Raw genomic sequence first — 17,370 nt, forward strand, 5'->3', positions numbered from 1 at the left:
AATAAATAAATAAAATGCCTCTATTAAAAAAAAAAAGAAAAAGAAAATAAGAGGAAGAAGAGAGTTTTAGCAAATTTATAGGAGTGAGATGCTATGGATAAGGTGTGACTAATAGAGCAAGAAAGAGTGAGCTATTATATTCCTAAAGTAACAACAAAATGCTCCAAGCAGGAAAATTAGAGAAAAGTAAAATTTATAGACTTTAAAACATAAATTAATAAACATATTGGAAGATAAATTGTGAAAACCTCCCAAAGTGAAAACTAAAGGAGACAAAGATAATAGAAATATAGTATTAGTCAAAGACGTCTGAGATATAATTAATAGGAGTTTCAAAAAGAGAATGGGGAAAAACAAAGGGGAGGAACTTACAAAACATATTTAAGAGAATTGTCCAAATATTAAAATATTTCAATCTCCAGATTTAAAGTGCCCCCACACGCCTAGAGTAGCCAGTAACTGACACCTGTGCCACACCTGCAGCGTTGTGAAATTCAGAATACCTAGAATGGAAAGAAAACCACCTTAAGGGTAAAAAATCAGACAGAGTAAAAAAAAAGGTATCAAGTTCACCTCATCAATAACAGTGGATACCAACAACAATGAGCATTACTCTCAAAACTGAGAGAAAATTACCTTCAATCTGGAATTTGATTCATACCTATATATCAAAAAATCAAGAATTTGAGTAAAATATAGACATCTTTGAAAATAAAGGAACTCAGAAAATCCTTCCCACATTTACAACATCAGAAAGTTATTTGAGGAGCTGCTAAAACACAAAAGATAAACCAATAAGAATAAAGTCTCAGGATCAATGAACCTGAACCATGGATGCAATAAAGAAAAGTGCCAGGATAACAAGCAGGCAGCAGGCTAGAGAGAAATATACCCAATTTGCAAAAAGAGGGTGGAGGAGTCTTCATTTGGGTTGCGGGGAAGCCTCTGGGGAAAATTTAATTGAGTAGCTAATTAGATGGATTGGCAAAAGTGATTAAAACTGAGAATGTGATAAAAGCAAAAAGACAAGTCAAAAGAAAGAACCATTAGAAACTTCAGGGGAAACAAAAGGATAGACAAGAAAGATAATGCAGAATTTACTGGGTTCTGCAAAGAATATTTGCAGTCACAATAATGAACTACACATTCATTTTCAACTTAGATACTTAACCTATAGAAAATGAATGGATAAAATATAAGGTTATAGCACAAAATTAAAATATTACTAATCTTAATATTTTAAAAGCAAAAGATGACAGAAGTGAAAAAGAAGAGTGGTACAGATAAAATGGGGTGCAAACAGCGGCCACTAAAAGATATGCAACCTATGCAGTCAGTTGGTTGAATGACCTTTTTTCTCCACCTTGACATTCATTTTAAGCAAGGTATTCTGTATTTTTATTTGCCATTGGGTCCTAAAAGTGACCTAAATAGTCCTGGGGTTGAGTACAAAGTTGGAGGCTACCATATACTCTATGCTTCATGCAACAAGAAATCAAGATCTCCTTATAATTTTTTAATTAATTAATTTATTTATTTATTATTTTTTATTTATATATTTTTTAAAGTTACAAGGTAGTCCAACAATAATGGTACTTAGAATGTGGTATGATTACACAAATATTGGGATATAAGAGGAGGAGTATGTGTGATTAACTAAGGTCTCTTCTTTCCCTACAGAATAAAGAAATAACAGCATATAACCACAATATTTTGGGATTGGCAATAGCTCACAAAAAAAAATTAAAAGAAGATAAAAGTGCTGCACCTGAGAAAAGGGAGAAGGAACAGGAAGGATTGGTTCAGAAACCACTCTGCCTTCTTATAGGCCCTAACATATTTGTTTTATTATATATTTTAACCATATTTTTTATTCCTTTCATTTTAAAATTATCTTTTAGGGAATAATTTTAAAATAATACACCAAAGATATGTTCTATAAATGTATTCCAGAAAATAATTCAATAAAACAATCATATATATAAACTAATTTATCTAATAAAAAAGCTATATGATTTATATCTTAAAACAGAAACTGGCAAGTTCAGAACATGTATGACATAGTTTCTGCCCTCTAGAAATTCACTCACATTATAAATCATTTTGTCTCAGGAAAGGTCAAGGCTAAATGGGGAAAAGAAATTATCAAAGCTGAGTAGTTTACAGTGATCATGTTTGCTTTCAAGATCTGCCCCTTTTATTTTTTTACTGTAACATGTTTTAAAAAGTTAGACATTTACAAATACCAATACAGATTTCAGCAATTGATTCCTATTTTGCTTAAGGACAAAAAAAGTATAGCTTTCCTCCTCTGGAGGAAAAAAATGACTTACTTTATATTCTAAATAGAAGCAGGGCAATGGGAAATTTGAAGAAATCAGCAAGAACTCAGCCCCATTGGCTGCTTTCTGCAGACTTTTCCGACTGTTTATATAAATACAAGATTAACTCATTTTCAGCAAGACCAAATGAATGATCTTTGGTAAGTGCCAGTTCTCATGTAGATATAAAATATGGAAGTAAATTATTTGGAAGAGAGAGAATCTGGTTATACTAGCGTCTCATGACATGAATAGAAATTGCTGAGTACTGCACAATCATTCAATCCTGGATACTTTTGCATTAAATTTTCCCTAGAGGATAGAGTAATTGGGGCAATACCTACACCCCTACTGCCAAATAAAATAATTACAGAGTCTAAACAAGTCTTAAAAGTTCTACAAATATCATTGAATTCCCCTTCCTTACACAAGTTAAAAAAAAAAAAAAAAAGACAGGGCTATCCTAACATAGGAAGCATCACCCATTAAATGCATAAACCAAAACTTCCCACTTTCCAGGGCTTGAAAAGTTACGTTTTCACAAAGTATCTTAAAGCCAAGGTATTTGAATTCCCTTAATGTGAAAGCTATTACCAATCACATGATAATCTTTTGCTATTATTTTAACATATTTGAACTATTTTATTTCATATCCAACTAATGAGAGAGCGATAGGACATTATTAGGGTCTACAATTAGGCCATACTTAATGGCACAGGGGAGTAAAGAAGTACTAAAGAAAATGTTCTTTAACACTGTTGACCTTGGAAGTTTTGAAGACAAGCCATATAGCACAATGTAAAGGATATTTTTTGAGGACATAAGTTTAAGGAAGAAGAAAGCTCATGGTAAGATTGGTGATTTCCAAAGAAGCCAATCCTGTCCCACTTAAATGACAATGTTTCCTAGAGGAAAACAAAAGACCTGACCAATGAAGCAGCAGTTCAGTGAGAGATGGAGCACAACCTAGGGATGGATCATTTAATCCATACTATGCAGCCTAATTGCATATGCACACAGCACCTGGAGGAAGGTAGCAAGCCATGGAGGAAACAATATGCAGAAAGCAAGTTCTAGGGGGAGGAGTGGAAACAGGAACTAATTTTCTCAGCTAAGTCTGAAAAGGGTGAGTTACTAACTAGGGGATCACCTAGTAACTAGGTGAGTTACTAACTAGTTACTAAGTAGTTGTGGAGACTTGCGTGTATAACTTTACTGACAGCTAATAGAAAGGCTGGGACCAAACCTTTTTGTTTTTGGTGGCAGCCATTGTCTGTCTGCAGGATCTAGTGAGCAGGGAAGGAGACAGGACCATTTAAACACATTTCAGGCTCTGAAAGGGAAATGTAGAGTATCAGAGATCAGAAGACATGGACCGATTTGAGGATTTGATGTTCTCCCTTATCTATACTCCAAACTGGTAATATTAATGACGTATTTTTCTTTTAAAATTTCATTTTGAGATTTCATGGTTGCAAAAAAAAAAGTGCAATGAACTTCTATAAACCCTTTTTTTCAGATTCACAAATTTAACTTTGCTGCATTTCTTTTATCATTCTTTTTCTATATATAACATAGTTACGTATCACATATACATGTATAATATGTATAATATATATATATATATATATATATGTTTTATCTTTTCTGAACCTGAATTCAATTCAGCTAAATTCTGACCTATCTACCCAGAGATAGCATCAGATTCCACAGGTTAAGGACTCTGTCTACAAAGACAACCCTCTACTTCAAATACCATTTGCAAGCCCAGGCTGTTACCTGTGCTTTTGACCAACCAGCTACAACTTGAAGCATTGCAGAAGCCCCTCCTCAGACTTCAGGTGCTACTCACAGGTTGACATTTGTGCTTCTGACTAACTCATTATAGATCAGTATTTTCCAGGACATCCTCTTCAGGTTCTATTAATTTTAGGTTCTAGAGTAATTAACATTACTTGGGAAACCCATTTACTCACTAGGTAACCAATTTATTATGAAGGGTATAATTCAGAAACAGTGAAATGGAAGAGACAAATAGAGAGATGTATGGGGAAAGGGCATGGAGTTCCCATGCCCTCTAAAGGGCACCATTTTTCCCAGATTTCTATAAGTTCACCAACCTGGAAGCTTTCTGAATCCCAATTCTCTCAGGTTTTTAAGAAGGCTTTATTACATAGGCATAATTTATAAACTCATTGGCTCTTAGTGATTGATTCAATCTCCAGCCCCTTTCCCCTTTCTAGAGGTCAAGAAGTGGGACTGCAAGTTCCAACCCTCTAATCACATGGCTGATTCCCCTGGTAACCAGACCCCATCCCTTTGGTGTATCTCTGAAATACACAACATTAACATAACAAAAGATACCTATCACTCACAAAACTTGGGAAATTCCAAGGGTTTGAAGAGATGTGAACCAAAATCTATAGATGAGGACAAAATATAGGTGAGAAATACATATTTTAGTCATCTGAATGATTTAATTTTTTTTAATAAATTACAATATCATATTAATATAAGACATCCTGGATTCATCTTAGACATTTTACTACCTGGCCCTGAAATCAGCTGTTTCTCTAAAGAGTGCTGTTTCTGGGCCTCCCCTGGTGGCACAGGCAGTTGAGCGCCACGCTGTGAAGCTCTCCACAGCCCCTGCAGCACCAGTTCAATACTGGCCAGCTGGGGAGGGTCCCACATGGCACAGCAGACCTCTCCTGTCCCGCCCATTGCTCCCTTCAGCAGTGTATTTCATCAGTCTGCATGTTCTGCTCCCCGCGCTGTCTCTGGTGAATCCTCTCACCCTCCCGTGCATCTGGCCTATAACCCAGTCCTTGTATAAAATAAATAAATCTTTAAAAAAAAAAGAGTGCTGTTTCTTTAAGTGGGCCATAATAACTAAAAATCAAGATTTAAACACACAGTGTACTGGGATATTAGAAACGACTCATATGGAAGCATTTAAAGTCAATTTAGAGGTTGTAGTGGCAGGAAGGGCAGAGTGGTGTTTTTTTTTTGTTTTTTTTTTTTGCTTTTGAATATTAGAATTTCATTAACAAATTTTTAGATTTCACGTTTTATTTTATTTTATTTTATTTTAAATAATAAATTTTATTTTTATATTCCCCATACAATTGCAACCCCCCCTTTCTGATCCCAATCCCTCCCCTCCCGCCCCCCACCCCCACAAAAGTGTCTCTGTTTCATAGTTTTTTGTTGATTCTGATTTTCACTTTCTTATAGTTATTCATTTTTCTGTTCCCTTATTTAAGTTTTCTAGATTCCTGCTATGAGTGAGACAATCCAGTATTTTTCTTTTTCTTTTTGGCTTATTTCGCTGAGCATGATCCCTTCCAGCGCCATCCATGTTGCTGCACATTGCATGTGTTTATCTTTTTTGAATGCTGAGTAATATTCCATGGTCATATGTACCACATCTTCTTGATCCAGTCATCTATTTTTGGGCATTTGGGTTGTTTCCAAAGCTTAGCTATTGTAAACAGTGCTGCTATAAACATAGGGGTGCAGGTGTTCTTTGGAATTGATGTTTCTGTGTCCTTTGGGTAAATACCTAGGAGTGGAATTGCTGGATCATATGGAAGCTCTATGTTTAGTAGGTCCAGAAATCTCCACACAGCTCTCCATAGTGGTTGGACCAGTTTGCACTCCCACCAACAGTGCAGAAGAGTTCCTTTTTCTCCACACCCTCGCCAACATTTGTTGTTGCTAGTTTTTTTTAATACGTGCCATTCTCACTGGTGTGAGATGGTATCTCATGGTAGTTTTGATTTGCATTTCCCTGATTACAAGTAATGTTGAACATTTTTTCATATGCCTGTTGGCCATTTGCATTTCCTCTTCAGAGAAGTTTCTTTTTAGCTCTTCTGCCCATTTTTTGACTGGATTATTTTCTTTGTTGTTGTTGAGTCTCATCAGCTCTTTGCAGATTTTTGTGATCAGTCCTTTATCATTAGTGTTGGGTGCAAAAATGTTCTCCCAGTTGGTGGGGTTTCTCTTTGTTTTTGTTATTGTCTCTTTTGCTGTGCAGAAGCTCTTTAATTTGATGTAGTCCCAGCTGTTTATCTTTGCCTTCACTATCACTGCTTTGGGTGATGTGTCTGTAAAGATGTCTTTGATGTGCAAATCACGTAGTTTTGCCTATATTTCCTTCTATATATTTTATGGTTTCAGGTCTTATGTCTAGTTCTTTAATCCATTTTGAGTTGATTTTTGTGTATGGTGTGAGGTAGTGGTCAAGCTTCATTCTTTTGCATGTAGCGACCCAGTTTTCCCAGCACCATTTATTGAACAAACTGTCTTTGCTCCAATGCATAGTCTTTGCTCCTTTGTCAAAGATTAGTTGACCATAAATCTGTGGGTTTATTTCTGGATTTTCTATTCGATTCCATTGGTCTGTATGTCTGTTCTTGTTCCAATACCATGCAGTTTTGATGATTATGGCTTTGTAGTATAGTTTGAAGTCTGGGCGTGTGATGCCTCCATTCCCTTTTTTTTTTTTCAGGAGAGCTTTGGCTATTCGGGGTTTTTTGTGATTCCATATGAATTTCATCAATAATTGTTCTATTTCTTTGAAGAATGACATTGAAATTTTGATTGGAATAGCATTGAATCTGTATATTGCTTTTGGTAGGATGGCCATTTTAATAATGTTTATTCTTCCAATCCATGAGCAGGGGATGTCTTTCCATTTCTTTGTATCTTCTTCTATTTCTTTCATTACGACTAAACCCCCACTCCAAAAAATACTACAAGGAATCCTAAAGCCAGAACCTCAGAAGGACGAATAACAACAAAAGAAGGCCAAAAAAAAAAAAAAAAGTTATTAAAAGAATAAATAAATAAAATCAAAGGAAAGACAAACACAATGGCAAATACAGATGTTAACATATCAATATTAACTCTAAATGTAAATGGACTAAACTCTTCAATAAAAAGACACAGAGTTGCAGCCTTGATTAAGAAACAAAACCCAACCTTTTGCTGTCTCCAGGAAACACATTTAGCTACAAAAGATAAAAATAGGCTCAAAGTTAAAGGATGGAAAACAATCCTACAAGCAAATGGACCAAAAAAGAAAGCAGGAACAGCTATACTTATATCAGATAAAACAGACTTCAAACTCAAAAAATAAAAAGAGACCCCAGTGGTCATTACATTATGATCAAGGGGACAATACTTCAAGAAGAAATAACACTCATTAACATATACTCACCAAACGAAGGAGCACCAAAATATATCAGACAACTGTTGTCCTCTCTGAAAACAGACATCAGAGAAAACACATACGTAGTGGGAGACTTCAACACACCACTATCAACAATGGATAGATCAAAAAGACAAAAAATAAGTAAAGAAACTAAAGCTCTAAATAAGGACCTAGAGTATTTGGGCTTAACAGACATCTATAGAACACTAAACCCCAAAAAAACGGAGTACACATTTTTCTCAAGTGCACACGGATCATTCTCCAGGATCGATCACATACTGGGGCACAAGACAAACATCAACAGATACACAAAGATTGAAATCATACCAACCATCTTTTCTGACCATGAAGGCATCAAACTAGAAATAAACCATAAAAGGAAGGCAAGGAACTTTCCTACCTCATGGAGATTAAAAACCACACTACTGGAAGACCACTGGACTAATGAGGAGATCAAAGAAGAAATTAAAAAATTCTTTGAATTGAATGACAAGGAGGACACCAATATCCTAAATGTATGGGATGCAGCAAAAGCAGCAATAAGAGGAAAATATATAGCAATAGAAGCTCACATCAAGAAACAAGAAAGAACTCAGAGTGGTGTTTATTGAGCTTTTACATGTAGTGCAGCAACCAGGTACATGGCAGGCGGGGGTCTTGGTGGGCCAGGAGGCCGACAGACCTCCAAGCCCCCAGCAAGTCTTCATTCTGGGCTTCTCTCCTTCTCCTGGCATTCTTTCTCCCCTTCTCTCCTGCCTCTGCTTCTCTTGGCAAATATCTCAGTACTACTACCATGGCCCACAGAAGTAAACAATGAAACTTATAACAATGTAACAAATGCAGATAACCACCATCAGACAAGCAATCCTAATGGTGGGAGGGCAGAAAAGCTTGAAAATCATTTACCCTACAGAGGCCTTAGGGTTGGGGGCTGGATAGGGGCCGTGCATAAGGTCTTCCTAACTCGTTGTATGATATTTAACCTATTTTAGCAAGTTCAGGGAAAAAAATGTTATCTGTTGGGCCTCCCCAGTGGCGCAGCGGTTGCGCTCTGGGCTGTGAAGCTGCCCGCGGCCTCTGTGGTGCCAATTCGATCCCCGGATGCTCCTCGGCCACAGGAGGAGGGTCCCACATGGCGCGCAGACCTCTCCTACCACCCGCTGCTCCCCTCAGCAGTGTACTTTGGTCCTTCTGCCTGCTCTGCTCCCCGCTCTGGCTCTGGTGAATTCTCTCACCCTCCTGTGCTTCTGACTGTACCCAGTGCATGTACAAACAAACAAACAAATAAATAAATAAATACATAAATAGAAATACATGCCTCTTTAAAAAAAATATTTCTAAAAAAAAAAAAAATGTTATCTATTGTCCCTAATTTTATTTTCAATTCAATTGTGATGGTTTGGCTGAGATTGTGATGGTTGCTGTTGCTCTAAAATCCCAGGTGAAGTCCATTGTCATTTGAGAATAAATACCTCAAAGACTTAGTTGGCCACTTCTCTGGTCATTCACTTTGTTTCTAAATTTATCAATATTTGTATTGATTTAGCTATTCTTGTATTTCTGCTTTTAAGCAAGTAAACTGTAACCCAACAACAGACCATTGCTTCTATCCTGGAGTAAGTATTCAGGTAACCATAGGAACCAACAGTCATGTAACTCAAATGGCTCAAAACACTAACCTTAGTACACCAACTGAAACCCCCATTGGAATAAATGTCCCATGTTCACTAAAAACTTCTTTCAAACTACTCACAGATTCTTTTCAAGCCTTTCCATGTCAATCTACAAATAAAACTACATTCCAATTCATGCTTTCATTGGCTAAACCTCACCACATAAACCTAAATGTTCAGTGACATGTTATTTTAGCATACCACAGTAAAAATAATTTGGGGGAAAATGAAATAAGCAAAACCTCTTGGGAGGAGAGTCTTACTACTGCATGCCAGTTTCAAAGCTGAAAGTGAAACAATTAGTCCAAATTTCAACAGCTATGTCATAAAAAAAGAAAATATTTATTCTTCACAATGTAAAAAAAAATTTTCAACAAACTGCATCACATATTACTTTTATTTCTCCCTATTTTGGGCAATAAATGAAACTGCAGAAAAGGCTCAATGGAAAATGGTTTCAATAAGACCTTTTCTCAGAAATTCCTACTTAGTAATTAATAGAATTTAAAACAAGTATTTACAAGTTGTTACACTAAAACATTGTCTGTTATGCCAATATAAAGAATTTCCACTAATATGTTAATAATTTTAGCACTAAATGATGAACTATTTTCATATCTTTTGAGCCCAATTTTCTACAATATATACATATCCAAAAGATTGGGCCTCCCCGGGTGGTACAGGCAGTTGAGCGCCACACTGTGAAGTTGTTTCGCGTCCTCTGCAGCACTGGTTTGATCCCGGCCGGCCGGCAAGGGTCCCACATGGCGCAGCAGACCTCTCCTGTCATGCCCGCTGCTTCCCTCAGCAGTGTATTTCATCAGTCTGCCTGTTCTGTTCCCCATTCTGTCTCTGTGAATCCTCTCACCCTCCCACACATCTGGCCTGTAACCCAGTTCTCGTATAAAATAAATAAATAAACCTTTTAAAAAAAGAGAGAGATAAAAATAGGAACTTTCAGGTTGATGAACCAGAAGTCTTCCACATGGCACCATACTGGCCCCAAACTCCTTAAGGACAGAAGCTCCTTTGCTCTGGACCTGATCTTTTATACCTCTTCATCTGACTGTTGGCTTATTTGGGATTTCTAACTATTTTTTGGATGAATTTTGTATTTACTAGGTCATAGCCAGAAGATTAAAAATGTATACTTTAGAGTGGATGTCATCCAGATGGTGATAAAGGAAGTTCCTTGCCTTTCTCCTGAGAGCAACATCTAATAGTACAGAGAGACAGTATACCCAGAAAATGCTATGGCATGGGGCAAAACTGGGATACAATTTGAAAATCAGAGACCAACACAGATGGTACAGAAGAAACACAGAGGAGTCACATTCACTGAACTGGAATTAGGGGAGAAAAAATACCTGGAGATATGTCCCTGAGGTGAACGACTCAGACATTAGGGATTCTGGCTCAGCTATGGCCCTTAGAAAGCAAAAGAGGAAAAGGTATGGAGGACACAACACTGACTAATGGGAAACACATACTGAGAACTGGGGTGCTCCATACATGCCAGTTTCCGTAAGGAAGAGAACAAACAAGGTGTTCAGCACAGGATTCTCTCTCCAATCCTTCCAGGCTGTTCCTGACCTCATGAAGCACACTTACATCACAGAGACTTGGAGTCTCATATCTGGAACTCTGAAAGCAAAGGAGATGGATGATGTCACAAGCATGAACAAATTCGACTCCCTACCAGCACATTTGCACCAGAGGCTAGACTTGCTGACTCAGCAACAACAAAACATGGCTACAGAAGGAAGCCAACAAAGGTGTTGCAAACATTAGAGCTTCCTTATAAGAAATGTTGAAAGGAGCACTCCTATCTAAATCAATGCAACAGCGAATCCACAGAAAAATCAAATAAGGAACTAAATAGACTGAAACAGATTATTAAAAATTAAATGGTTATAGCAAATACTCACATATCCAAAAAAAAAAAAAAAAACTCTGAATGTAAATGAACTGAACTCACCAATCAAAAGGCACAGAAAGGGGCCTCCCCGGTGGTGCAGTGGTTGAGCGCTGGGTTGCGAAGCTGCCTGCAGCCTCTGCAGTGCCAGTTCGATCCCCGGCCCCTGGGTGAGGGTCCCACATGGGGCGCAGACCTCTCCTACCGCCTGCTGCTCCCCTCAGCAGTGTACTTCGTCATTCTGCCTGTTCTGCTCCCTGCTCTGGCTCTGGTGAATTCTCTCACCCTCCCGCCCTTCTGACTATACCCAGTGCTTGTATTAAAAAAAAAAAAAAAAAAAAAGGCACAGAAAGGCTAGGTGAATCAGAAAACAAAACCCAAATTTCTGTTGCCTTAAAGACCCAAGTGAGCTCCAAATATGAACATGGAGCACCTGAAACCCCAGATCCAGCAGCCAATACCACGGATGCCTATACCCCAGTCAATAATGCCCAGGGACTTTCCTGGTGGCGCAGGCAGTTGACTGCAGCACTGTGAAGCTGTCCACATCCTCTGCAGTGAGGGTTTGATCCAGGCCGGCCTGGGAGATACCCACATGATGCGGTACCCACGTGACCCATCTCACCCTCTCACACATCTGGCCTGTACCCCAGTTCTTCTATAAATAAATAAATGTTTAAAAAAAAAGAATACCCAGGTTCTACCTAGACCAGCAACAACCATACACCCATGAATGAGTATCATAAGCCCAGGCCCAGCTTCCATACATCAGGAGGTGACTCATGCCACAGTCAAGGCCATCCAATACCCTACCCACTACCAGTGACTCCCAGCCCCCACTAGTGAGCATCCAAGACCAGCATGTGGGGAATAGCAAGATCAGTAGAAGTCACACACACAAAAACATAGCCCTGAAAGCAAAGAATGGGGAGACAGAAAAACTCAACAAAAAGCTGTATGAATTCTACACCACAGAAATAGAACCCAATCATAAAGATATGAAAAATGAGTTTCTCCTATCACATACAGTATTAAAGCATGCCATTATAAAGAAATTCAAAGAATACAGAGAAGACAGAGAATGAGAATCAAAGATATGCAAGAAAAGTCAGAAAAATAAATGTATGTCCTAAGAAAGAACATCAATAAATAGAAGATCCAAATGATAATCTAAGTAGAAAATAAGAGTATCAAGATGTTTAAAAAAATTAATGGAAGAAATAAAAAGTACTGTGGAAAACAATGGAAGTATAATAATCCAAATGGAAGGGCAAATCAGTGAACATATATATGCACTTACAAAAAGAAGCAAGAAAAGAAACAGGAAAAATAGAAATAAAGACTGACTCCATGAGGAAAGATATATCAGAATAATGGATAGCATAGAAGGGAAAGAGATACTGTTGTGCCCACGTCGACCAGTGCAGCCCCCAAGGACACAGACAACCGATGCAAGGGCACAAAGGAGTTTAATACGGGCTCGAGACCGGGCCCTCGACAAGCACCGATGCAACGGCAGAGGTCGAGAGCCCCGAACAGAGGAAGCTGGGACATCTTATAGGGTCGCGAGTGGCGGGAACTTTGAAAGAAGTTGGCAATTATTCATTGGCTACTACAAAGGCACTTTGGGCGCGCGCGGTTACAGTTTCAAACTGATTGGACGGTTAGAGATGCTGTCCCATTTATGGACAGGACTGCCCTCATTGGTGGCTGGGGTGGTCTGCTTTTTCGTCACCAAGTGGAGTGAGGGTTGTGACTGCTGAAGCTATCTCCGGAATGCGGCAGGACAAGGACTAACATATCAAGGTGGAGGATATACAAAATGGCGAAACCTCAGCTAAGCTTGGTTCCACATTTCCCCATTTTTTTTTTTTTTTTTTGAAAAAAAAAACGGCTAGTCAGTTAAGAAAATAACACAGCTACCAAGCCTTTTATCAGTTAGTCAGTCTCAGAATTATGGTTACGTTTAGTCACATTATGTGTCATTTTGTTGTTCATTCACAGGGTTATAGGTCCAGCAAAAGTTCTCAGCCACAAATGACAATTACTCTGCTTAAACAAGAGATGTTTCTTTAGTTGTTTTTATCCCTGAAGCCTTCCTAAACTCCTTAGAGGTCCTCTTTTGTACTGTTCCTGAAACTTGCTTAATCACCCTAACTCGCCCTATGTCTCATTCCTCCCTTTTTGGGAATGGAGCCCCTAACTGCAGTCAGGGAAAAGGGGCGTCGTTCTGATCAGTAACTGCTTCCTGCTGAAAGTGGGCGATGAGGGGAAACAGTCAGGGCTCCACTCCTATGTATTGGGAGGGGTCCTGTTTAAGGGGTTGTTGGGGAGAGTTATATTGGCGTAAGGGGGCATATTGGGAGCGCAGCACCATTAACTGGACCGTGTTTACCCGTTGTTTAATAAAGGCCACGAGTCGATTAATGACACAGGGCCCGATAGACAGAATTAAGAAGAGGGTAACGACTGGGCCCAGAAGAGGCAAGAGATAGGGCAGCCATCCTCCTAAGCCTTCCCAAAGAAATGCATTGTTGTCTTCTAGCTTTTTTCTCCGGTGTTCTAGTTCCTCTTGTAATTGCTTAATTTTATTTCTAACTATTCCTGACTTGTTAGCATAGAAGCAATGGGTGGCAGATAACCTACAAAGGAAACCTGATCAGATGAATATTGGACTTTTTTGAGAAACACTGCAGGCAAGGAGAAAATAGAAAAATGTAATAAAAAAACTTAAAGATTAAAAAATGCCAGCAAAGAATACCCTATACTACAAGGCTCTCCTTTAGATATGAAGGGAAATAAAGGCTTCCTAAGATAAACAGAAGCTTTGTAAAAACTAAACCTCCCCCCAAGATATATTAACAAGGAAACCTACTGTCAGAACCAAGTTGAGGCCTAAATGCCCACAGAACAGAAAAAGGAAATAGAATACAACCACAAATTTGAAGATAAAATAGCAGCAATAACATTTCAGATGTCAATAATCACTCCAAATATTAATGGACTGAATTCAGCAATTAAAATACACAGAATACGGGCCTCCCCGGTGGCACAGCAGTTGAGCGCTGGGTTGCGAAGCTGCCCGCAGCCTCTGCCCCGCCGGTTCAATCCCCGGCTGCTCCCTGGCCACCAGAGGAGGGTCCCACGTGGCGCGCAGACCTCTCCTGCCGCCCGCTGCTCCCCTCAGCAGTGTACTTCGGTCCTTCTGTCTGCTCTGCCTCCCGCTCTGGCTCTGGTGAATTCTCTCACCCTCCCGCACTTCTGACTGTACTCAGTGCTTGTACAAATAAATAAATAAATAAATATTTAAAAAAATTAAAAAAAATAAAAAATAAATAAATAAATAAAATACACAGAATATTTGGTTGGAATAGAACACAGAATCCAACTTTCTTCTGTCTCCAGGAGACATATCAGAGCTTGAAATATAAACATGGACTCAAGGTAAAAAGTTGGGAAAAAAATTCTACAAGCAAATGAGACCCAAAGAAAGTCAGGACTGCCATACTTACATCAGACAAAATAGACCTCCACTTAAAAAAGTTAACAAGGGACAAGGATGATACTTTATAATAAATAAGATAACAATGTATCAGGAGACCATAACACTCATCAATGAATCTTCACCAGATGAAGGAACGCCAAAATATATCAGGCAACTACTATCAATGCAGAAAATAACATTGAAAAAAATTTTGTGGTAGACTTCAACACCACATTTTCACCACTGGACAGGTCAACTAGGTTGAAAATATAGGGGAAAATAATGGCCTTAAATTAAGAATTAGACCACATGAACCTAATAACACACTGAACTTCAAAAAAGCAGAATACGGAAGAGCAATCAAAACAGGGGAAGGAAGAACTTAAGAGACTATGGTGATGGTGCATGGGTGAATTGCTGGTGGGAATTTTACAGGGACTACACATGAAAAGAGAAAGCAAATATTGTACAAAATGAACAATGACGTAAAGTACATATAAATAAATTTAATAAATAAAAAACAAAGTACATTAACATTTTACTTATTGACAAAAAAAGCAGAATACATATTTTCTCAAGTACAAATGGGGCATCCTCAAGGATTGACAACATACTAGGACAAGGCAAGTATCAACAAAGTCAAAGACTGAAGTCAAACCAACTATCTTCTCTGACCAAAAGGTATCAAACTAGAAATCAACTACAAATAGAAAAGAGGGAAAACTTCCAATGCATGGAGAAAAAACAACATACCCTCCAAGACCATTTGGATAATGAAGACCCAATGAAAGACCACTGGATTAATAAAGAAGTAAAAGAAGTAAGAGAAAATGAAGACATGAGCCACAAGAAGTTATGGGATGCATCAAAAGCTGTACTAAGAAGGAAATATATAACAATACATACTCACATAAAGAAAAAAGAAAGGGGAGCTGAGAGGGTGTTCTGCCACCAAGGCCAACTGCAGGAACTGGGAAAATAAACACCAGGTGCCATTGTGGCAAGAGAGGGAGTACATCCCAGAAGGAGTACTCCAACGAGATGCCCACTAGTCACAGCAGGACACTCTCCCAAAACATAGAACACATAAGGAAACAAACAACAGGGAGAAGGAAAAATACAAACAACCAAGCAAGCCCTCAGGGGAAGGACACTCCACAAAAAGAAAATCAGCCACCAGAACTCAACAACAATGACATGGAAGAACTCCTCTGCCTGACAGATAGAGAATTTAAAATTGCCATGATTAAAAAACTGAAAGAAGATGAAAAGAAAAAGAATTATATGACAAAAATAATCATTGATCAGAAAAATGAAATTGAGTCCCTAAAGAAGGAAGTGAAAGAAACACAGGAGATTAAAAGATTAATGGAGGAGCTAATGAACTCAACAAAAACAAAGTAAACAATCCAGTCAAAAAATGGGCAGAAGAGCTAAAAAGATACTTCTCCAAAGATGAAATTCAAATAGCCACTAGGTATATGAAAAAATGTTCAACATCACTCATAACCAGGGAATTGCAAATCAAAACCACAATGAGATATCATCTTACACCAGTGAGATGGCACATAACAAAAAAGCTAGCAACAACAAATGTTGGCAAGGATGTGGAGAAAAAGGAACTCTCCTACACTGCTTTTGGGAATGCAAACTGGTGCAACCACTACAGAAAGCTGTGTGAAGTTTCTTCAAACTGCTAAAAATGGAGCTTCCATATGACCCAGCAATTCCACTCCTAGGTATCTACCCAAAAGACACAAAAACATTAATTCAAAAGGATGCCTGCATTTTAATAATGTTTATTCTTCCAATCCATGAGCAGGGGATGGCTTTCCATTTCTTTGTGTCTTCTTCTATTTCTTTTAACAGTGTTTTATAGTTTTCTTTGTATAGGTCCTTTACCTCTTTTGTTAGATTTATTCCCAAATATTTGATTTTTTTTGTTTCAATAAAAAAAGGGATGGTTTTTTTGATTTCTTCTTCTTCAGATTTATTGTTTGTGTATAGGAAGGCTACTGACTTTTGCGTGTTGATTTTGTATCCTGCCACTTTACTGAACTGATTGATGAGTTGAATTAGTTTTTCTGTGGAGTTTTTGGGGTTCTCTATGTATATTATCATATCATCTGCAAATAGTGATAATGGCCATCCTTCCAAAAGCAATATACAGATTCAATGCTATTCCAATCAAAATTTCAATGTCATTCTTCAAAGAAATAGAACAATTATTGATGAAATTCATATGGAATCACAAAAAACCCCGAATAGCCAAAGCTCTCCTGAAAAAAAAAGAAGGGAATGGAGGCATCACACTCCCAGACTTCAAACTCTACTACAAAGCCATAATCATCAAAACTGCATGGTATTGAAACAAGAACAGACATACAGACCAATGGAATCGAATAGAAAATCCAGAAATAAACCCACAGATTTATGGTCAACTAATCTTTGACAAAGGAGCAAAGACTATGCATTGGAGCAAAGAAAGTTTGTTCAATAAATGGTGCTGGGAAAACTGGGTCGCTACATGCAAAAGAATGAAGCTTGACCACTACCTCACACCATACACAAAAATCAACTCAAAATGGATTAAAGAACTAGACATAAGACCTGAAACCATAAAATATATAGAAGGAAATATAGGCAAAACACTACGTGATTTGCACATCAAAGACATCTTTACAGACACATCACCCAAAGCAGTGATAGTGAAGGCAAAGATAAACAGCTGGGACTACATCAAATTAAAGAGCTTC

The 17,370-nt window shown here is 38.1% G+C and overlaps 1 long non-coding RNA gene across 1 annotated transcript in view; it reads right to left on the reverse strand.

The window, feature by feature from the left end:
* LOC129146949 (uncharacterized) overlaps positions 1-10,826 on the reverse strand; it is a 47,115-nt gene extending 36,289 nt beyond the window's left edge. The window contains exons 1-2 of the long non-coding RNA XR_008554354.1: positions 10,706-10,826; positions 3,568-3,654 (exon numbers count right to left, since the gene is read on the reverse strand). This is a non-coding gene — a long non-coding RNA (uncharacterized LOC129146949). The remainder of the gene's footprint in view (positions 1-3,567; positions 3,655-10,705) is intronic.
* Between the last annotated feature and the right edge of the window lie 6,544 nt (positions 10,827-17,370).

The sequence above is a fragment of the Talpa occidentalis genome, unplaced genomic scaffold (genome assembly GCF_014898055.3).
Source record: "Talpa occidentalis isolate TD23 unplaced genomic scaffold, MPIMG_talOcc4v2.1 talOcc4.5, whole genome shotgun sequence".
NCBI lineage: Eukaryota > Metazoa > Chordata > Mammalia > Eulipotyphla > Talpidae > Talpa > Talpa occidentalis.